This window comes from Cavia porcellus, unplaced genomic scaffold (assembly GCF_034190915.1).
Source record: "Cavia porcellus strain 051 isolate PalLab524CR breed Dunkin Hartley unplaced genomic scaffold, mCavPor4.1 scaffold_6, whole genome shotgun sequence".
Taxonomy (NCBI): domain Eukaryota; kingdom Metazoa; phylum Chordata; class Mammalia; order Rodentia; family Caviidae; genus Cavia; species Cavia porcellus.
Genome location: NW_026947489.1, coordinates 48,926,362 through 48,951,197, shown reverse-complemented (window position 1 = coordinate 48,951,197; position 24,836 = coordinate 48,926,362). Strand labels below are relative to the sequence as shown.

The following is a 24,836-nucleotide window of genomic DNA, read 5'->3' as shown; positions in this document are numbered from 1 at the left end:
GAATAGTTTCCCTAATGTAAGTAATGATTCAAATATATAAAAATATGTGGTAATCATGATTCCCCATTATGTGGCCTTGAAGCCTTATAAAGTTTTCACTCATTAATTAGAAAGGCTTTATTCTGGGCTTCTTGATATGGAAATATTTGAAGCTATAGTATATGAATTTTTATCCAAATATTTCAAGGAAAAAGACAGACACTATGGTAACTACTATTAAATCGGGTTATACGGTGGTGAAGTACTAGGTTGCTGAAACAGTCATGCTTTGACCTCTATTGTTATATTGTTATGTCCTGTTTTATCTCAATCTCCCCCTTATTCTTTAAAAAAATTATTTAGTTATTTCTTATGTTTGTCTTAATTAAGGGGAAAAATTTTAAAAATTAGGATATATAATAGTAACTCTTTTTGGATTTCCTATTAACTTGTTTTGAAGTCCTATAATACTCCCACGATCTTGTTTTGACTGGTTAGACTCTGTTCTATTCTGCATGATAGTACCAAGTTTGAGGGTATAGGCAACTACTTTGAAAGCAATAAGATTCACTAAGATGCCCATTCTGGTTTGACTATTGTCTCCTTTGGAAGTCCTGTAAGGTTTACAATGCCTAAGTTTTATTGGTCTTGTTCTCTACTATTTTGTCCAACTTTATAATGATAGACAATTCTTTTTAAGGAAACAAGAGACAACGTTGATAACCATTGTTGATAACCTTGTACTCTGTTCTACACCATGTGCTATGTCTATCCTTGGTTTTGACTGACAGCTTTGTTTTGCCATATTTGACTGAATTCTCTCCCCCCAAAAAAAGTGATAAGAACTAAGGAGTAATAAAATCCAAAATGTGTAAATTTTGTTGTAAAAAAGAGAGGGGGAAAAAAAGAGCTCTAACAGATATAACAGCAAGTGTGTTTAGGGGTGTTAAATAGCTGACTATATCAATGTTTTTGGATCATTGAACACAGCTGTTTGCAGTCTCCCTGTTTGAATGTCCACTTTGTATTCTTTGATACTGTGATTTGAGCAACTATTTTCAAGATGATAATATGTAATCTATTAACAGGTGATTTCTTACTGTTATGTTTTTTTTTTGTAGTTCTGTATTACGTGTACCCTTACACTGCTTTGTTTTGTTTTGTGTTTTTCTCTTTTTCCTCTTAAATAAAATAAAATAAAATAAAATAAATTTGAGAAGAGCCTGGGGGGGAATAGTCCAAGCCCTGAAAGAAAATAACATCCAACCAAGAGTGATATACTCAGAAAAACTCTCTCTCAAAATTAATGGAGAAACAAGATACTTCCAAGACAAAGAGGAACTGTAGGAGTTCATGGCCACCAACACAACCCTACAAAAAATACTAAAGGACATTCCAGAGAGAGAGGAAAAAATACCAGGATTCCAGCAACAGTGACAGAGAGGCCTCGGTGAACAGGGCAGACAGTGGACTGAAGGAGTAAAGTGGACAAATAATAGCAGAAGAATAAAATAGAAATGAGGCAGAGTCAGTAAGATATAATCTTTAATATAGATAGCCCTGATACACTAACAAAAAAAGAAACACAGGCAGAGTAGATTAGGAAGCAGGATTCATCGAGATGCTCTGAATAGGAAATACACTCAACCTGAAAGAGGGTTAATAAACTGAGAGTCAAAAATGAGAAAACAATGCTATATGTGATAGGAAACCAGAGAGAAATAGGAACAACTTGTCCAGCAGCCACAGATAGATTGGAAAGCTATGACACTTTTGGGCAGTGTAGAACTACACATCTGGAAGGAAGGAAAACCTGTGACTTTAGTAAGTAAAGGAGTACAGCTCAAGATCAAGCTCAGAGGTAAAAAGGTCTAGCAACACTCAGATAGATAATAGGTGGCCCCCTAATCTAAAAACTAAAAGAGCTAGTGGGACCCAAAATATACAAAGCACCCTGAGAAAGGGAAAAGGGAGGAACTGTCTAAAAAAGGAAGGCAGAGGACATTGTTAATAGTGTACCAGGATTTAAAAGTCACCGTAGTCTTATCGCTCTGTTTAGTTTGATTATATTTTGTTCTGGTCTGTCTATTCATATTAGATTTGAGGGCACTAACCCAAAAATAGCAGGTTATACCACGGTAACTATCCTTAATTTCCTATTAACTTACACTGAAACCCTGTATTACTTACATCGTCTTGCTATGACTGATCTTATTAGAAGCTGATTTGTTAGAGCGCTGTTTAGCCTCGACTGATTTTATTCAAATTTGGTATGCTTGATAGTATCAAGTCTAAGAGTAGAGGCAACTACTCTGAAGATGACAAGATGTAAAAGATAGCCATTCTGGTTTTGATTATTAACTGCTTTCAAGTCCTACAATGTCTTCAAAGTTGTGTTATGCTTATGCTATGCTTAACTATATATGCCTGAGGATGTGGACAATTCTATTGAAAATAACAAGAGAAAGCATAGTAACTACTGTAGATCACCAAATATTGTGGTCCCATGTGTTTTTTTTTTTCATTTCATGTTTTTCTAGGAATTTATTATCTTGTTTTGATCTGTTTTTCCCTATAATACAGAAAGGATAGATATACATGTGGGGATTCACACATGGGAAGAATTTCTAAACTATTTATAGAAACAGATTATATAATACATGATGTAATGAACAGATACTCTGAAGAAGAGACACTAAGAAACCCAATGCTAATTCTGTAGCATTATCATATAAAATCTAGCAATACTATCATTCACTGTTAAGAGTGATTTAGTCTAGTCTCTTAATTTCAGCATACGTAAAGATAAAGACAGCTACTATGAAGAGACTGAGAAATACTATGATAGTCATTATGACTTCCCCAAAATCAGGTCTTGAAGATCTAAAAAGCCTTCATCATCCTGTAATGATTTGATTAGTTCTATAATGTTCAGTATATATTCAATGTGTGTGAAGATGGGGACAACTATTTGGAAGAAAACCAGAGACAATAAGATAGACAGTGACGATCTCCAGTGGACTTGCTTTGAAATCTGTGTTTCTTTAAATTGTTTCCTTATAAACTGTTTTGTCCTGTTTTGTTATGTGTAATCTTACCCTCTTTAAGATAAAAAAACAAGTGTGTAGGACTGATAACTATATTACTAAGTTCTTGTTGGATCATTGAGCAGAAATGTTTGCAGTATCATTATTTGGATATCACTTTGTATACTTTAATTTTGTAACTCGAGCAACTCGAGCAATTTCTAAGATGACTATATGTAACTTATCGACTGGTGATTTCTTACTGTTTATTTTTTTGAAATTTTGTATTGTTTCTAATCTTTTTCTCTGGTTTTTTTTTCCTTTCTTTTTAAATAAGAAAAAAGAACATTCAGCACAGGAAGAAAGGCAGAAGGGCTATCTAAGAAATCTCACCCAATTCCATCTCCTTGTCTCTCAGAGATTAGTCCTATCTGAAAAAAAGATGCTAAATGTTTATTTTTAGATAGTAATACTGACATACCAACTAACGTGGAGATTGTTGGAATGAGGAGGACAAAACTAGTATTTCACAAACAGTTGGCAGAGTCACCAGCAAATAGAACAACAAGTTGGGAGTATGAACTCTGCTGCCTAGGTCTCTGCACACTCCTACCCAACTTGCTGCAGAGCTCTGCTTTGGAAGCCTGTGGGCACTGCTTTTGACTCTAGGAAAGAAATACTCACATCACACACACTTCCCTTTTACTGTTGTCCTAATATTACAAATAATTGACAGAGCTGGATTTGGGGATTTCTGGGACTCTGGGGTACATACCATGTAAAAGCAGCAAAATCCTTCAATTCCTAATAAAAGTCTGAATTTTTTTTTGGCAGAGCATTCAGGTGAATGGCAAGTAACTCCCATTAAGAAGGCAGCAGAGATTCTAAAGAAAATACCAGTGCACAAGGGAGGTTCCAAAAGTTTCTATTAGATGAAATGTGATGATTGACAAGATTATGGAAAATCTTGTTTCTTCCTATCTCAGTCATTTTCCAATATGAATGTGCATTAGGATCACCTGAATAATTTGCTAAAACACAGATTGTATGTCTCTATCTTCACAGTTTTTGATTTAGTAAGTTGAAATAGATCCAAGAATTTGTTTTTCTTGTAACTTCCCTGGTGAATCTGATCACCCTGAAATGGGGCACAGTGAGCTTTGGCAACTACTGGTATTATATAGAAATAAAAAATAATGTTGCTGGATACCACCTGAATTAGTCTGTCTTCCTTGAAGCCAAAGGAGTCTGCCATCTGCCAAGTGCACCAGAAATTGCCTGCACTTTGGTGGCTCCATTTTTGTTATCAAATCCAGGTTCACTGCTGAATTCTGTCTTCTCTTAGAGTGAGTACTCTCCTGAAGGCTTTACAATAGGTTATGAAACATGCTCAGCCTTCAATCTTCAGTACAGAAAACGTGCTTGAATCCTAGAAGTGAATTTGCCTAAAGTCAAGCAGAATCTATGTTCCATATCCATATCCATATCCATATCCATATCCATATGCATAAGACAACAAAGTTGGTCAAATCATTCCCTTGTATTTATATTGAATGGCAAATAAAGGGAAAAATTTAGTTATGTGTCATTTACAATGAGTAGCAAAGAGAGAATAATACATACTCCCAACTCTTAAAAAACTCAATAAAATTAAGGATATACATATGTAAATAATGCCTATTTTAATAAAAATGGTAAGAGCTACAAGGGGAATGGTACCACTCATTATTAGCCCTAGTGGTCATCCAGCAAAACTTTTGCTTTCTGTTCTCACAACCTTATACTCTGCTAGCATAGAAGTCTTAGTGGGGGGAGGAGGGTCCTACCAGGAGACACAATAATGATTTCATTGAACTGGAAGTTAGAGACATCACCCTGGCCACTTTGGGCTCCCCATGTCCCTCAGTCAACAGGGAATTATGGTATTGACAAGAGTGATCGATCCAGTTTACAGTAATTTAACTCAGGCAGGATGATAAATGTAAAGGACTCTTCAGAAGTCAAAAAGTAGATCACCTCCCCAAGTAAAGAACCAAGAAGCTGAAAACCTCAGAACAACAGAAACCAAGGATGCAGTACCAGTCAGAAGCTTGAAGGCTCAGAAACTTCCCAGAGAGTCATTTGTGTGAATCTATATTGGAAAGCTGAAGGATTTAGAGTCTGATGTCCACAGACAATTGCAGCAGCAAAAGATGAACGAAACTGAAGCATTATTAAATTTTTTAAGTGCAGGTGAACTTCCTCCTCTTTTCCCTCTTCATTGCATCTGGACTGCAAATCTACTGAATAGTACCACCCACAATCAGGGCAGCTCTTGCCCTGTCAGGTTACTAGCTTGCATGCCAGTCATCTCTGGAAACATGTGCCATAGACACACTCAGAAATGTGCTTTACTAGCTCAAGTTGATAATCAGGATTAACTATCACATGATACAACAGTAGTATAAACCAAGTATGACAGAGGCAAAGGTGTAAGAAGCCTATAGAGAGGAATCAAAGAAGATCTCATCCCAGATCTTCCTGAAGAAATTCTAAGGAACTTCCCTTGATTCCGCAGGGTCCTCATTTACTAATAATTGTTAGCATGCTAGGTGGACAGACATGTTCTTCCAGTAAGCCTAACAAGAATTTCTCCTTCTATTCTGTGACCAGAATGTTGACTGATCAGGCCAGCAACCTCCAAACAAGTGGACAGCGAAGGTATAAATAAAAGAGACAAGTGGTATGATTTTAGGGCCCCAGGAGGATTCAAGATTCTCTGGGGGCTGAGATAACAGATTTCTCTGGGCAGTCCATATTTATTTGGTTATCAAACAAGTGAAAGGGTTAGAGTAGAAAGTGTGGGGAAACTGAGCAGGATGTTGGGAGACAGCCCAAGGATTCTCCAAGTAATAAATTATGTTAATTTAGGAGAACTATCTTATCTCTTGGTTGACCACCTCATGAGTTAGATGCCTGCAGCTACAATCTTTAATTAACTAGGGTTAAAGCCAGGCATCCTCAGCTTTGGTCTTATCTTGTCCTCTTGTCAAAGTATCACAGGCCACTATAGGCCTCAGCCAGGACCAGTGATTCATAGAGACTCACTTACTGTGAATCTGCTGCCCATTTCCAAACAAGGGGCTTAGCCTTGGATAAACTCACAAGTAAACATAGAAAGCCAATTGGTTAATTTAAGTCCTACTCCGAACCACTTGGCAATGGTCCCCATCAGAATAATTATAAACTTAGCTGGACCCCATTTTTCTACCACTTCTAAGAATGAGATGAACTATCACCCTCTCCCCCCCACAACACTAAGGTAATCCACAAGAGCTCACGGCCACCTTCAAACACCTAAAGTATTTTCAAATAGGCCAAAAATTTGGAAGAATATCACCAGGCATATTACCAAAGCAAAAGCATGCTTTCCACCTTACACCCCAGATTGACTGTCAGGCTTAGAAGGAAGAGCATCAAAGGTGAAATCAGACTAATCTAGACTTAGCTCCTCACTTAGTAGTTTAGTAACTTTGGATGAAATATTTAACTATTTAACTTTCCTTCAACTCCACTTTCTTATTAATAAGATGCACATATTATTACATTTTTCACAGAGCCATAAAATTAAAGGGCATTTAGCCTACCATAATGCATTAAATGGAATCTAAAATTTTTGTTATATAAAATTCAGGACCAAATTTCTTCTGGATTAAATAAAATGACTAAAGTGAGACTCCACCAAGAGCAGGCCAGGAATTCTTGATCTCACCATGGACAGGTGCCATCTAGTAAAAGCTTAATAATGATAAAAGGACTCCCCTTATCTGGGGAGATTGGAGAGACATGGATTTATCCTTGATCTTCAGGCTTCCTGCATGTTGCCAGACCTTTCCCATAGGTCATGCACACCCTTCTATATAGCTGTCTGCCTAACTCTAAGATAAAAGCTGAAGCCAGCTCCCATGTAGGAACACAGGCAAGTGCAAGTCAGGAGGGAGTCAGTCACAATCACTTTAAATTGTATTTCACACCAAAGCTAATGGCACTCTCATGGCCACAAGCACATCCTGAGCTGGTCACTTTGGTCTCATCTCCTGCTGGAAGCCACCCTGGTCTCCTCGTTATTCCTGAAAACCAGGCTCCTGGTTGCCCCATCTCTTTCTGAGGTGCTTTTATTTTTTCCTGTGTTTTCTTCTGCAATAGAGCCATGCCCCATTTTCTTTAGGAGTAACATCACCCCTATTTGTCTGTTCCCTTTGAGGTTTGTATCGTACAAACATTAAGTTGTTTTTCTCAAATAACTCTGCTGTCTGACATCACTCAGTTGTGTCTTCCCTCTAGAGTCGAATGGCTCTTTCTCTAAGGAGTAAATTTCTTCACACTGCCATTTCCTCACTGTGCAGATTGGCTTCTCTTATGCCCTCTAGGATTGCCCTGTTGTCTCTCCCATTCTGCCCTTTTGCTTTATATAAATACTTAGATAAGGGGTAAACTGTACACAGCAAAGATTTGGGAGACCCAGCTCAATTATATTCAAACCTGAACCTCAATTTGTCTTCAAGGGTGCACATGTTTTCTTGACATTGAACACAATCTGCCTATAGCAAATTAGATTCAACACAATCAGATTCAAAGTCAGTGTGTTGAATGACTCAATACAGGAAATGAGGTATCTGCAACTATTATGTTTATAATCTTGATTGCATGATTTTCTTTCCTTAGGGCCTGTGCCTCTCTAGTTCTCCGGACCTGGTTCTCACATCCTAGCAGGAAGAGAGAAGGGGAGGCAGGAGGTCACGTAAGTGGGATTCTGTCTGGTTATCTACCATGATCACTCTTTGCCAACCCTGCTGCTGGCATTTCATCAACCAGTGGGTTGCACACCACTACCACGTACATCAGTGAGGCTTAGACTAACACTGGTGAATTCACCTGGTAAGGTGGTGGCATGGGATATGGTGTTCAAGATGTTTTTGGCTGTTTGTGTTTTGGCAATATTCATTTATACATTGCCCTAATCATCTTAACGGATCATTTCCTCTTCCAGAGGTTACTGCATCTTCTTTCAGTCTCCACAATATAGTTTTTAACCACTACTGGGGCTTTCCCAACCACTACTGGGGATGATGGCAACAATCTCTAATGACTCACATCACATGAAAAGAAAGCAGACTCATGACACAAGGAGAAGACTGACAACCACTCTGTTTATTAAAGGAGCACACTGCCTTAAATACATAATGAGAACAATAGCATTTTAAACTGAAAAGGAACAAAAGACATTTTAGGAGAAAGGAGTTCAAAAGATAGTTTAAGAAAAGCATGTGTTTTATTTGAACTGATTGCATTGGGAACAGCTGAACTGACAGTATTGGGGACATCTTGGAAAACAGAACAGAAAGTGTCTCCCACATCCTGCAGCTGCGAAGCCATGGCTTCCCTCCAAGTTTAGAGTCTTGTTAGTAACTAGCCTTTTAGGGGTCCCCAAACGATGTTATAGCTTAAAAGCAAAGCGCTTTACATACACATTTGCATTACTGACTCCCACAGACAGACTGTGCGTATCCCACACCTTTACCAACTTAACAGACCAAGACAGTCCAGAAGAGTTGTGCATTTCAAGGAGCATCTCACGATGTCCCAGACATGTGAGTGGGTCTGCCTCCTTTCCTAACTCCTAGGGCAGCAGTGCTCTGGCCCTCACTTTCTATACTAACAGTGTGGTCCTGTTGGCCAACTCAAGGCACTTCAGCAGCCCTACTGCCCTCAGACTCCCCACCTCTGTTCAAACATACCTCCAAATTTCAGGAATTCTAAATAGAGCACATTCCTATTTCCTGGAAAGGACACCATAGAAGGATAGTGATGTTCTACTCTCTTAACTCTCAGGCTCACTGAATCATCTAAAAAAAAAAATGTGTGTGTGTGTGTCTGTGTCTGTGTGTATGTGTGTAATTTTATGAGTGTAAAAACATTGCTGTTTCCCCAACTTTGTGGTGAATTGAAAGGTAACCTTTGTGTACTTTGAGGTGTAGGGAAAAAGGCAATCAAGATTTCTATCTATCTGTAATGACTTATAATCAGTCACATATCACTAATTTTTTATAGATTGTGGTCCCAAAATATTATTTACACCCAAACTCATCATTTTAATAGCTTATTTATCAAAATGCACAAATCATGCTCCCATATTTGTATGATTGCAACAAATCTTGTTATTTGCATCCTGGTACTTGTTACTTTTGTTAGACTACATTGTTTCTTATCTTGTCTAAATTTTAGAGCTACTAGGACTTCCTGTCTCCATTTATTGTGCAATACATAGTCTGTTACTGATGCTTGAATTCTCAATCCCAGTATCACTTCAACAGAGCTTCTCTAGAAAATTTCCTTTCCATCTCCACCTTGAATAGTATGACTTCTGTGTTCTTTCAGTTACCTAATGTTTGTTTGTTTGGTACTGTGTCTTCAGTACCATTACAACATTCAGAATGCATTTTATTCTTAATATATTTACCTATCCAGTCACCGAACACAGTAAGCAAGGTACACTGAGGGAATGAGGTGTGATATTACTTATAATCATATCCTTCTGTCAAGCTAATAACAACTTTAAAAAGATATCAATCCAAAGACTCCAGTTCTCACATACGAAAGTGGAGCAAAAGTCTAAAAATCTAAACACAAATTTATGCAAATTATAGAATTCTCAACATTTACTTACTTGTAGAATTAAAGTGACTGAAATTTTGCATTATATCTGATGAACTAGTTTTTGTTCCCGCCACTCTTACCAACATTCCAACTCTCCGTAGACTTTGAATGAAACAACTTCCCCCAAAAAACGGCCAACTTCTAAAAATTAACCACACAAGAGATTGTTTATGTTAGAGTTTTCTGGTGTAATAAAGGAGCAGAATTTAAGAAAAAGTAAAAATGACCTTTTACTCAAAGGACATGGAGAGGAGCCCACAACCAACAGGGGTCTGGCTTTTTCTTTCTTTGACCAGATGTGGTGCTTAGGGTGGGCACTGATGACTCAGGGAAGCTAATCAGAATTTGTTTTGTGTACACTGGGAAAGGAAAAAGGAAGTTGTAATAGGGGAAGGAGGAAGTGACTGCCAGGATAAACATTCCTGATTTGGCCTTCCACTGCCATAATGTCCTGTAATTTATTCTAGGGCAAAACTCTTTCAGTTTATACAATACCAAACACTGTGTAAACAAAACTCAAATAAAATGTGATATCATTATATGTCTGTGTCTCTGAAAAAGCCCCATGATTACTGAAAGAATGTAGTAAAATTTGATGCTCAAAAATCAGTATACATCAAGGATCTCACTGATTCTTGATACAAAAGGTTCAAATTTTGATTTGAATTGTTGCAACTCAACATGTGCAGTGGAGACTACCTCTACACTTGCAGTTGTCGCTGCTTATCTCCACACCTATAGTGGAGTAGTGGTTTCCATCTGGAACCTTGAAGGAAGGAAATGTCTTTCCTACATGTATTTGGTACAATATTGCCACCTGGTGTAAAGAAGAAAAAGGAACCATTAGCTTCAACTGAAAAGCATAGGATGTAGTGTCTCAGTGATTGGCATTCTATAGGGATGCATGACTCAAATGAGAGCGTTGCAGTGAATTAAATACACCTGCATTGCTCTATGACTATGTATGATGAAAAGCTCTATGAATATCTACATTTACAGTTCAGAATAAAACAGAAGTGAACATTTTTAGTAATCGCTAACTTATGTCTTTACTAATAAGTAAAATAAAGAGGTCTAGTTGAAAAGAAACATGAAAAAGACAAAGTATACACAGGAAAAAATAGCACATCACAGATAACTCCTGCATTATGGAAAATTTAAATGAATGTGCAAGACAGTATAAAAAGATAAAGACAAAGGGCAAACACTAGAGAACAATGGTAATGATAACTAGTATTTATTGGCCAGACATCACACCTTATCACCATCCCAAGTGTTGCATGTGGGTCATTTCAGGTAAAACTTGCAACACTCTTGGGCGTCACTTTCATCAACTCCATTTCATAGGAAATAATGAAAGAGAACAATTGTTTCCAGACATGAGAAAGAAAAAAAATGGCAGAAACAAGCCTTAGCTCAAGGGTGCCTGGTCAACAGCCCACACTGTCAACACAGAGTCTCACAGAAGCTCCAAAGGGAGGCTATGAAGAGTTACTAGGATGGGGCAGCAAGGCATGGGCCTGAGAAAATGGATAAACAAGGGCTGTAAATGGATAGGAAATTTCTCAGACAACAGACAGACCACCAGCAGAGCCACTCAACTTCTTTTCTTTCATTTTCGTTCATCCATGAAGTGAATGGGTCAGTGAAGGGTAAAGGGCATTTGTAAAAGATGCAGAGGGACTAAAGCTTTTCTAGGGTGGAAAAGAAGCATCAAAAATTAGGAAACTTTAGAAAATAATATCTGGTCTCCAAATACCAGCTTTCTCATTTCTACTGAGTAACTAGCCTGAATTTTTACAGAGTTTGCAGGTGTATTCATGAAACATATCCATATTTTAGAAATCAAGAATTACAAATGCTGAAAAAACATAGGTTAATAAATATCTGAAAATGTGTAAATGAGAAGACACATAGACTTCAAAAACTATAACCATATCATTTGAGAAATGCAAATTAAAACAACACTGAAATTCCATCTGACTCCAGAAAGAAGGACTATCACTAAGAAATCAAACAATAGTCTCCCCCTCAACCCATAGATCTAGGAGGATAGCAGGAGGATCAGTCTCCCTTCCCCTCCCCTACCCTCTCCTCTTCTCCCACAAATCCAGGAGGACAGTGCAAGCATGATCTCCCTTCCTCCTTGCCCCACAGACTTTGGGGGCTGGTGAAATCATTGTTCTCCCTTCCTCATCCCTCCCTCACCCCAACTTACCCCTCCCCTTGGAGGCTGGAAGGATAGTTGGTCACCCTCACCCCCACCCAAAAAACTGCAGCAGCCTGCAGACAATCAGTGACCCCTTTTATCACCTGCAGAACCTTGGTGTGCTTGTGGGAGTCTCAGCAACCCTTCACCCACATGGAGGACCTCAGTGGGCCTGTGACAGTCTGGTGAGTTTCTCCCTCAAATAGAAGACCTCAGTGGATAAACAGGAGCAGCAGAGAATCCTTCTCCCAGCTATAGGATCCTGGCAAGCCCAGCAAAAATATGGGTGAGTCCTTCTCCCATACAGAGAACACCAAGTGGGTTAAAGAGAGTGCCAATAAGGCCTCCCCCAACTCCGAGGAACTCAAAAGGGCCTATGAGATACCAAGTGACACAGTAGGGTCCCAGCTGAGGTACACACTATAGCTAGGTAAATCTGGAGGCCTGGAACAGCCTGATGTTATGGTAACAATAGGAGCTGAGGATTGGTTTACATCAATACTCCTAGGCTAATCAGCCTAGGAACAGTATAGGACTCACCCAACAGGCCCTACAGTAAAGGGCCTGAACTCTCGCCTTCATTGAGGGACTCAGCAATTAGACAAACATCAGCTACATAGTATAACCCGAAGGCACACACAAAGACAGTTGAGACTAGTGGTATTAACACCAAAATATTAACCCAAGAGGTGAAAATGACAAAACAGAAAAGCAAAATGCAATCTCACACATCTAGTCCATTAGGAGCAAGTACAGGAGACATTGATATAGAGGATCTTACAAGTCACATACCTGAAATTTCTGAAAAGATAGCAAGTGAAATAAACAAAAGAATCCATCAGGCTATAGAGGAAATCATATTAGAAATAATCTCTCAGGTAAAGAAAGAAATAACAACCTTAATAAAGAATTGCTCAGCACAGGTAGAGAAGATATAGATTTTTAAAAGTATAGGAACATGGAAAAATGAAGGAAACCTTGAATGAATAACATAGAAAAGAAATAGAAGGTATGAAACAAATTTCCAAAAGAGATCCAGGAAATAAAAAAAAAAATCCATTGAAAGCTGGCAAAACCGTTTGAATGAAGCTGAGGATAGACTTTCAGACCTTGAAGACAGGATCACAGCTAGCAATCATGAAAGGAAAGAACTCTTAAAAATAACAAGGGAACATGAAATAACAATTCAGTAGCCTCAGGACGATGCAAAGAGAAACCAGGTAAGACTAACTGGCTTCAATGAAAATGCAGGTGACAATGCAAATGACACAAATACAGTATTAGCAGAAAAAAATAGCAGAAAATTTCCCAAACATGGGAAGAGAATTGGATATACATAAAAGTGAGCCATATAGAATTCCAAACAATCATATCCAAAATAAATCAATACCCAGACATATAATAATTAAGATCCCAGAAATCCAGCATAAAAACAGAATACTAAAAACTGTTAGAGAAAGGACTTACCTATCAAGGAAGCCCCTTAGAATCACAGCAGACTTGTCAGTAAAAATCCTCAAATCAAGATGAGCTTGGTGTGAAGTATTTCAAGTCCTGAAAGAAAACAATTTTCAACCCAGATTGATGTACCCTGTAAAACTTTCTTTGAAAATTAATGGAGAAATAAGGTGTTTCCATGATGAAGAACAACTGAAAAATTCATGTTCACCAAACCAATCCTACAAAGAATACTGAAAGACATACTAGAGACAAAAATGACTACAATGCCTAGAACAAAAATAGAAATAAACCACCAGGCATGGCAAGCATTTAAGCAAGGAGGAAAAGCAGGAAAACAATATGACAAAGTTGAGCCAGTATGTATCAGTTATATCCATCATATAAATGCCTCCAATTCACCAATTAAAAGAAATAGATTGACAGAATGTATCAAGAAATAGTATCCAACAATATTCTGTATACAAGAAATGCATATGACTCAAAAGGAAACTCATAGACTAAAAGTCAAAAAATGGAAAAAATATTCCACATGACAGAAACCTAGAAAAAATCAGGGATAGCTATTCAGTTTCTAGACAATGGGAACTTCAAAAATGATGAAAAGAGACAAAGAAGGTCACTACATACTTGTTATAGAAAAAATTCAAGAGGAAGAGCTAACAATAATAAATATGTATGCACCAAATATAAAAGCACTCAACTATACAAGACAAATACTAATAGAACAAATATACAATAACACAATTGTAACAGGGGATCTTAATAACCTTTTGTCACAAAGACATAGATCAACTAAATAAAAAGTTGGCCAAGAAATAACAGAACTGAATCAAACCTTGAACAAATGGACTTAGACATTGCAGAATGTTCCACCCCACCACATCCGAATACACATTCTTCTCAGCTGTACATGGGACATTTTCTAAAACATACCATAGAACATGCTTAAGTAAATGCAAAGGGGTTAAAGTTAACCCATGCATATTATCTGAACATAGTGCACTGAAATTTGAAATTAATGGCAAAAGAAACTGGAAAACCTACATAAACACATGGAAATTAAATAACAACCTCCTGAATAACCAATGGGTTACAGATTAAATTAAAGAAGAAATTAAATACCTACAATTCAATTAAAATGCAAATATGTGGGATGAAAGAAATCAGTCCTAAGAGAAATTTACAGCAATGAATTTTTATATCAGGAAGACAGAATGAGCACAAATAAACAACCTAATGTTACACCTCAAGCTTCTGGGGAAAAAGAAAGCAAGTCAAGGCAAAAGCTCAAAGAAGAGAAGAAATTATAAAGATCAGAGTATAAATTAATGCAATCAAGAATAAGAAAACAATACAAAGAATGAATTGAAGCATTGGTTCTTTGAAAAAATAAACAAAACTGATAAACTTTCAGCCAATCTTATCAAGAAAAAGAAAGAAAAACTCAAATTCATGTAATAAGCAATGAAAAGGGTGAAATTACTACAGATCCCATGAAAATTCAGATCATGAATGCCTACTTTGAAAGTCTTTACTCACATAGGGTGGAAACCACAGAGAAAATGGACATATTTCTAGAAACATGAATTACTAAAGCTAAATCAAGAAGATATAATAATTTTGAATAATCCAATATCAGCTACTGAAAGTGAAAATGTGATTAAAAACTTGCCAACAAAGAAAAGCCCAGACCCTGATGGATTCACAGCTGAATTTTATAAGAAGTTTAGAGAAGATTTAATACCAATAATCTTCAGTGAAATTGAAAGGGAAGTAATTCTCTCTAACTCATTCCTGGAGGCAAGTATTACTATGATACCAAAAACAGAGAAAGACTCAGCCAAAAAGGAAAATTATAGGCCAATCTTCCTACTGAACATTGATACAAAAATTCTCAATAAAATACTGGAAAATCAAATGCTTCAAATTATCAAGAAGATCATAACCCAGTGGGATTTATCCCAGGAATGCAGGGATGGTTTAACATATGTAAATCAATAAATGTAATACACCCCATTAACAGAGCCAAGGACAAAAATCACCTGATCATCTCAATACAGATAGAAAAAGCCTTTGATAAAGTCTAACACTTGTTTATGATAAAAAAAAAACCCTGCAGAAACTTGGAATACATGATATCTACCTCAATCTGATAAAGCCTTATCTGACAAACCAATAGCCAACATTATTCTAAATGAACAAAAACTGAACACTTTCACTCTAAAATGTAGGAACAAGACAAGGAGGTCCGCAATCACCACTCCTATTCAATATAGTACTGGAAACATTAGTGAGAGCAATTAGACAAGAGAGAGAAGTAAAAGGAATAAGGATAGGAAAGGAAGAAGTTAAATTATCACTATTTGCAGGTGACATGATACTTTTCATAGAAGATCCCAAAAATTCTGTCAAAAGACTACTAGAGCTAATAAGTAAATTCAGCAATGTATCTGAATACAAAGTCAACACTCAAAAATCAGTAGCATTCCTCTACACAAACAACAAACTCACTGGGAGAGAAATCATAACAGCTTTCACAATAGCATCCAAAACAAAGAAATACTTCAGAATCAATCTAACAAAGGATGTAAAAGACCTGTATGTTGAAAACTAGTAGTATTCTTTAAAAAGTGATTGAAGAGGATGTCAGAAAATGGAAAGATATCCCTTGCTCTTGGTTAGCAAGAACCAACATTGTGAAAATGGCCATGCTTCCAAATCTGTTATATAGATTTAATGTAATCCCAATCAAAATACCATAGATCGAAAGAAAATATTCCTAAAGTTCATTTGGAAACAGAAGAGACCTGAACAAAGAAGGCAACACTGGGTAACAAAGGCAAAGCAGGAGGCATCACAATCCCAGACTTGAAATTATAATACAAAGCTACAGTGATGAAATCAGCATGGTCCTGGCAACAAAACAGATCTGAATACCAATGGAACAGATTAGAAGATGCAGACACAACAACAAAGACATTTAGCCATCTTATCTTTGACAAAGGGCTAAACACATTCACTGGAATAAAGATAGCCTCTTTAATAAATGGTGCTGGAAAAATTTTCTTTCCACATGTCAATGACTGAAACTAGATCCATTTCTATCACCAGGCACTAAACTTAAGTCAAAATGGGTCAAAGATCTAAATATTAAAATAGAAACACTAAATCTACTAGAGGACAAGGTAGGTAGAAATATTGAGGACATAGAAGTAGGCAAAGAGTTTATGAACAAAATGAAAACTGCACGGGAAGTACTTCAAAGAATCAACAACTGGGATCTCTTCTTATTAAAAACATTTCAAAAGAAATTACCAACAGAGTGAAGAGAAAACCACAGGCAGGGGAAGAATTTTAACCAGTTGTCCCTCAGATAAAGGACTTATATCTAGAATATATGAAAAACTGAAAAATATCAGGATCCCCAAATTCAAAGACCCAATCCAAAAATGGGCATCTGATATGAACATGTACTTCTCAAATGAAGCAATACAAATGGAAAATAAATATATGAAGACATGTTCACCATCACTGATCATTTGAAAACTTCAAATTAAAACAACATTGTGATTCTGTCTCACTCCAGAAAGAATGGCTACTGTCAAGAAATCAACTGATAACAAATGTTGGCAGGGCTGTGGGGAAAAATGAACACTTTTCCATTGTTGGTGCAAATGTAGACTAGGGAAACCACTGTGGAAATCAATGTAGAGGTTTCTCAAAAATCTAGGAATGGAAGTCTTATTCAATCTAGTTATTCCCCTTCTGGATATTTTTACAGAAAAATGGAAAATGTCATGCCACAGTGATATATGTGCACCTGTGTTTATAACAGCACAATTTGTAATAGCTAAATCTTGTAAACAACCCAAATGCCCATCAATCACAGAATGGATAAAAAAAGATGTGGTATTTTAATACAATGGAATATTACCCAGCTATAAAAAGGATGAACCTGAGGCTTTCACAGGTAAATGAAGGCAACTTGAGGCATACTCATAAGAGAAATAAATCAAACTCACATTTATAAAATTTTATTGTCTCCATAGTATAAAAAATAATTTTAAAAAACTGAAAGACTAATAAGATCCAATTCTGTTCTTGTGTTGAATTTCTGGGATCTTGATTATTATATATCTCAGTGTAGATTTATTTTTGCTATGCCTAGCTGGAGTTCTATATTTCTCACTTATCTGAATATCACTTCCTTTTACCAAGCTTGGGAAGTTTTCTGATATTATTTCTGTAAATAGATTTTTAATGTCATTTGTGTTGACCCCTGTTTTTTTACTCACACTTATTATTCTTAAGTTATGCTTCTTTTGGTTATCTTGCAGCCACTGAATTTTTACCTCCTGGTTCCTTGTTATTTTTAAGAGATCTTTCTTTCCACAATTTCAAGTTGCAAACCTGTCTTTAAGGTTTGAAACTCTGTCTTTAGTTTCTTTCATGTGGCTTTTGCTAGCTGTCAAAGGAGTTTTTAATTTCCTGGATATCTCTTCAAATATGTTGCATGTACTCTAAATCATTTTTATATTATGCATTCAAGGTTTCCCTCATTTTCCTATGCTCCTCTATTCTTCCATCTATGTCTTCCTTTGTTTGAGGTGCTTTGCAATTCTCTTATTATGTTTTTCATCTTTTACATGAGACAGTATTTCTGTTTTAATTTCTTTTATAGCCTCATGAAGTTATTTCTTTACTTCAGTTGCTATCACTTCAGAAACTTCAGGTATATCACTCCCAATCTCTTCCATGTTTACATATCCTTGACTAGCTCTGCTTTGGTTGGAGGCCAGAGTCTGCCTTTTGCTTCTTTGTCTTTACATATTCCTGGGTTCTTCTGGACAAGTGGGTAGTGGGGTCCCAGGCACCTGCCATATTGGCTACAATTTCTCTGAAGTGAGACTTTGGTTCTTCTAGCCATTTGCTGGCTATGGGTACCTGATAGTGACCATTGGGTGCATTGATTCAGGGCTGTATGCTGCTTTTCCCAGCCTGCTTTGACTCACCAATGGCTGGTGGAGTGCATGTGGGGGCAGGACTGGCCACTGCCTCCTAGCTGGTTACCAGGGGGATCTTTGATGATGGCTGCTGGAATGAGCTCAGGTGATTGGCCTGTCTGCTGCCTCTGGACTGAGCTGGTTACCTGTAGAGAGACATCACTGCCATTGGAGTGCACACAGGGGCAGGATTGGCTGCTGCCTCCAGGCAGAGCTGGTTATCAGTGATGAACCTCAGCAATGGCTGCTGGAATGTGTGTGGGGGCAGGGCTCAGTCCAAGCAATTTCCACCATCTGCTCCCAGCTAGGAGCTCCTGGAGGATGCCAGCCACAGTTCTGGTTCTAGGCTTATCCAGTCCCACTCCAAAATGGCTTCCAGCCAACTGCTCTCTCTCTCTCTCTCTCTCTCTCTCTCTCTCTCTCTCAGGACAACTGAGCCCTCTACATTCACCATCAGCCAATGCAGTCCTCTACGTCTGCTGCTCCCCTCCACTGCTGGTCTCTTTGCAGAGGCCTCAGGGCTTACCAGCCACCATCATCACCATGACTGTGCACCTGCAGGTTCCAACGGCTCTTCTCACACAGTGGGACTGGCTCCAGGCAAAGGAGCCGCCAGCTACCACCTTCTTCTTCATATAAGTTTTTCTTTTTTTACTCTCTCTGTGGGCTTCAATTCTCACTTTAGATTCTTCCTGGTCCAGAGCACCCACTTCCTTCTCATCATCCCATGATTCTGTATTCCAGAATCTGGACTGTTTCTCTCAGAGAGGCTGTTTAATCTGCTGCTTTCTGTTCCACCATCTTCCCAGAAGTCCCATAAATTTCAATATGGTGCATTTTCATTTTGATTTGGATGTTTATCTAGTTATCTTTATACTCGTTTAGTCTGTGTGTTGTTTATAATTGTGTTACTTAGTTTTCAAAAATTGAGGACTTCACTAGATGTCTGATACTGATTTCTAATTTAATTTCACTATCATCAGAAAACATTCTGTAGTATTTCTACTTTTTGAAATGTATGTAGACTTATTCTATTGCTTAGCATAGTGTCTATATTCATGAATAATCTACGTGACCCGAAAAAAGGGTGTAGTTGTTGAGTGTGGTGCTTTATAACTAATTATAGGTTTGATAGTGTTGTTCTTATCTTCTATATTCTTACAGATATTTTGTCTCATTATCTCAAATACTAAGAGGTGTAAAAACATCACTTACTGTAACTGTGGATTTGTCTACCCCTCTCTTTAGATCTATCATTGTTTTCTTCACACTTATTGAAGATCTGATACTAGATACTTAGCATATTTATTGCCATTAAAATGTTTATTTGATGAACCAACTCTTTTATAATTTTAAAACTCTTTATTTTTATTATCTTTTTTATTTCTCATAGTGCTCAAAGACTACCTTGACTGATATTAATATACTCATTCTGTCATATGTGCTTTAAAAAAACCATTGACCAAGAATCACCTATCCAGCAAAACTGTTCCTTGGAAGTTCAAATAAATAGAAATTGACATAATTTGTTACAACTAGATTTTCCCTATGAGAAATCCTTAAATAGGAGTCCTGCAGGCTAAAATAAAAGACACTAAATAAAGAATTCAAAGTAATATGATGAAATAAAGATCTCAATAAAAGTAAATACATGGACTATTATAAACACTAATATTATTGTAACTTTTGCTTGTAATTCATATTGTTTTTTACATAATTTAAAATACAAATTAGGTAAACAATAATTACATTGTGGTTTTTTTAGTCATACAATGCATAAAGATGTAGTTTTGTGCATGAACAACTAAAAGGGAGTCAGAGCACCCGAATTTTGTGCTAGAGCAGTTTAAGTGGGTTACATTCAAATTAGAAAGTTATAACTTTGGGATATTAAGTGTAATCTCAAAAAACACATATAAAGGGCAGGCAGGTTCTTCCTGTGTCATGGCACTAAAGATTTGATCATGGGCTCCTTGCCGGGATCTGCCCCAGCTGACTTGACCATCTTACTGTATGATTCCTGTCAGCTGCGAGCTGCATGGAAAGGACCCTGGAGGACTCTGAAGCCGGGCCATGCGCCATGAAAGTTCCAGGCTTGGGAGTTCCAGGAGAACATGGAGATAGATAGCAGCAGCTTCAGAGGCTCTCGGAAAAATTGCACTTAAAATCCAGGAATGGTGCCGGGCGAGAAATCCTAAGCAAGGGGAGATATATTTTGCTGAACCAGGAACGAACTAAACTAAGAGAAACCAACTGGAAATGCAATCCTGGTGATATAACAGAAACAGATAAGGTCTCAGCATGGAAGCTAGAGCCCATGCCACTGGAAGCTGTGATTTGAATTTCCTGCAGCCACTGCACTGTCCCAATCAGTACAGCAAGGAGAGAGGCGCAAAAGCTCTGAGAATGGGAAGCAGTGAATGGAGTTGAGAGCAGGACTGACCGGGAGCCCTGCATCGACCTATGGTGAGTGAGCGGATCAGGGACCGTTCCATAGGAGGCTTCAGCAAAGGACATATTTGGGAACGGGCAGACTAGCCAGAACAGGTTGTTGTAGTGACTTCTGTCACATATTCCCCTCTCAAGCAGGATTGGGGAGTGCCTGGCCTGTGTGATGCCTCTGACTAAGACCCAGTAGGCTAGCCCAAACCAGGTCCCAGCGCCTGGAGGTGCACCCTAGCAGTGAAGCCTTTGGTAGGTTGACCTGGAGGGGCAGGCCCAGCATAGACTGCCCAGGTCTGTGTCTCCCTAGTACACTGCACTGAGCGGGAACACCTAGCTGGTGCAATTCAAACAAACTGTAACCAACAAAGAAAGAAACTGGGCCTCCTATATTCGTTGTATAAAAGGAACAAAAAATATGGGAAGAGGGAGCAACAAGAAAGGGTCCTCAGCCCCCAATCCTGAAAAACACACAATATCAGACATGGCCCCAATAGACATAAAGTGATATCTCCAGAGCCTCATAGATGAGTTCAGGAATAAAGTTATTAATGACCTGAAGCAAGATATAAGTAGAATAGTTAGAGAAATGCTAAACACCGCCCAAGAAAAAACAGATGGTGGAATGGAAAAACAGAAAAAAAGGGGAGAATTGCTTGATGGAGAAAATAGAAAAAACATAGAATACATGAAGCAGATTGAAAGAGATTACCAGGAAACTAAAAACTCTATTGAAAACTGGAATAACAGCTCAAAAGAAACTAAGGATAGATTATCTGAACTAGAGGTCAGATTTGTAATATGGGAGCATGAAATGAAAAACTTCTTTAAAATAACAAAAAAAAACAAACAGCAACAATTCAAGACTAAAAGATGATAAGAGGATCTATAACTTAAGAATTAAGAACATAAAAGAAGTACAGACACAAGATGATAAGAGGATCTATAACTTAAGAATTAAGAACATAAAAGAAGAAGTAGAGACACAAACAAATGGACTACAAAAGCTATTCACAGAAATAATCCAAGAGAATTTCCCTAATTTAGCAAATAGTAAAGATACTCAGATATATGAGGCATATAGGACCCCAGCCACCTACAACCCAAACAGAGCTACACCCAGGCATATAATAATCAAAATTCCAGAAATCCAATATAAGAACAGAATATTAAAAGCCATCAGAGACAAGAAACAGATCACTTACAAGAGAACACCCATCAGAATTACAGCAGACTTCTTGGCACAAACCATCAAATCATGAAAAGTGTGGGGGGAAATAATTCAAGCTTTGAAAGATAATAACCTCCAGCCAAGATTGATATATCCTGCACAACTATCCCTAGAAATTGATGGAAAAACAAGGCGCTTCCAAGATAAAGAGGAACTAGGGGAATTTGCAACCACCAATTCAACTCTACAGAGAATATTGCAGGATATTCTAAAAAAGGAAAATACCAAGATTCCAGAAATGGTGGCAGGGAGGCCACAATGAATGGAGCAGAAAGCTAAGTGAAGAAGACAAACTGACAACAAACGACAGAAAAAGACCTCAACAGAAATGAGGCAAAGAAGATTGGATCATAGGAATTTTGGAGAAAACAAAACATCATAATAGCTAGTGCTGATTTAGTATCATCTTGTTTTGAAGTCCCATCAAACTTGTATTCTTCTGTCTCCATCAGTCTTAAAAGGTTGTATCTTATTGGATTTTATTATATATGATAATACAAGTAAAAACTTTTATAGACAAGGAGATTATACAGAAACCATTGTTCATTTTCTGTTAATTGGTTCTAAATACCCTGTAATAATGTCATTCTCTTGAATGGTTTTATGGTGTTTTGATATGTTTGGTGCTACATTATTCAAAGTTATACTCAAAGATTTCAAGGAAAGAGACACTATGGTAACTATTTTTATGTCAGGATATCTTGTGGTAAAACACTATTTTGCTTAAATGGTTATGTTTTGACCTGCGCTGTTCTGTTGTTATGCCCTCTTTTATGTCAAGCCCCCTTTTTTAATTATTTACTTTTTTGTTTTTATCTTTTTAATTAAGGGAAAAATAAATAAAAAATAGGAAGATACATTATAGTAAGCTACTTTGATTTCCTATTAACTTGATTTGAAACCCTGTATTGCCCTCACCATCTTGTTTTGACTGATTTTCCCCTATTCTGCTTTGCTTGTTAGTACCAAGTTCAAAAGTATAGGCAAAACTGTGAAGACAATAAGATTCATTGTGATGCCCATTCTGGTTGACTATTATCTTCTTTTTTTTTATTTAAGGAGAAAAGAAAGAAAAAAAGTGAAAGGGTACAAGTTATACAGATTTACAGAAGAAAAAAATGAACAGTAGGAAATCACTAGTTAATGGATTACATATTGCCATCTTAAAAATAATTGTTCAAGTCACAAAATTAAAGCTTGTAGAGTGGACATTCCAACAATGATAGTGCAAACAGTTCTGTTCAATGATCCAATAAAACTCTGTGATATCATTTTCTATCTTATACACTTAAATATACATGCAGTTATATAGTTTAGAGCACTTTCTTTTCCTCTCTTTTGTACAATGACTATTACACATTTTGGGTTTCATTGCTCCCATGGTTCTTATTGCTTTTTAGGAAGAGAGTAAAACCAAATGAGACATAACAGGACAGAATCGGTCAAGTCAAAAGGGTGGACATAATAGATAATATAAAAACATAATACAAGGTGATCATCAATGGTTACCATAATGCCTCCCGCTATCTCTAATAGAATTGCCTATATCATTAGTTATAATACAATTGAACAAAATAGTAAAGAACGAAACCGACAAAACCAAAACATTGGAGACATTGTAGGTCTTCAAAAGTAGATAAAAGTCAACGAGAATGGGCGTTATAATGAATTTCATTATCTTCTCAGCTGATGCCTAAACTTTCGAACCTGATACTATCCATCAAAACAGAATAGGGGAACATCAGTCAAAAACAAGATGGTGAGAGTAATACAGGGCTTCAAATCAAGATAATAGAAAGTCAAAGTGGGTTACTATATTATATCCTGCTATTTTTTCCCTTTAATTAAACGGTTAAAAATAAAAGAGTAAATAATGGAGTGGAGATTGAGAAAAAAGAGGGCATAACAGCAAAACAGCGCAGATCAAAACATAACCATTTAAGCAGAATAGTATTTCACCACCAGATAATTCCGACCTAAAAGTAGTTACCATATTGACTCTTGCCTTGAAGTCCTTGAGTACAACTTCATATACTGTAGCATTAAGTATATCAAAACAATGTAAAACCATTTAAGAGAATGACAGCATTACAGAGTATTTAGAATTGACTAACAGAAAATGAACAATGGTTTCGTATAATCTCCTTGTCTTTAAAAGGTTTTTGCTTATACTATCGTACATAATAAAATCCAATAAGATACAACCTGTTTAGACCATTGGAGACAGAAGAACAAAAGCTAGATGAGACTTCAAAACAAGATGATACTAAATCAGTATTACCTATTAAGATGTCATTTTCTCTAAAATAGCTGTTCCTATCATCCAATCTTCTCTGTCTCATTTCTGTTGAGCTCTTTTTCTGTCAGTAGCTGTCAGTTTGTCTTCTTCATTTTGTTCTCTGCTCCATTCATTGTGGCCTCCCCGCCACCATTTCTGGGTTCTTTGTATTTTTCTTTTTTTAGAATATCCTGCAATACTTTCTGTAGGGTTGAATTGGTGGTTGCAAATTCCCCCAGTTCCTCTTTATCCTGAAAGCACCTTGTTTTTCCATCAATTTCCAGGGACAGTTGTGCAGGATATCTCAATCTTGGCTGGAGATTATTATCTTTCAAAGCTTGACTATTATCTTCTTTTAAAGTCCTGTAAAGTCTCCAATGTTTTGGTTTTATTCTTTACTGTTTTGTTCAATTTTATTATAACTGGAAATTCATAAAATAGCAAGAGGCAGTATGGTAAACATTGTTGATCACCTTGTATTTTGTTTTTACATTATCTATTAGGTCCATCC

The 24,836-nt window shown here is 37.1% G+C and overlaps 1 protein-coding gene across 3 annotated transcripts in view; it reads left to right on the top strand.

Annotated features, from left to right (window-relative positions):
- The window catches only part of Clec5a (C-type lectin domain containing 5A), a 52,086-nt gene that overhangs the window by 2,671 nt on the left and 24,579 nt on the right, over positions 1-24,836 (top strand). For 2 of the 3 annotated variants that reach the window (XM_063250626.1, XM_063250628.1), the window contains exons 2-3: positions 7,710-7,785; positions 12,021-12,095. The gene's annotated coding sequence lies outside the window, so the exon portion shown is untranslated. The remainder of the gene's footprint in view (positions 1-7,709; positions 7,786-12,020; positions 12,096-24,836) is intronic. The other variant, XM_013159026.3, reaches the window with a different exon arrangement.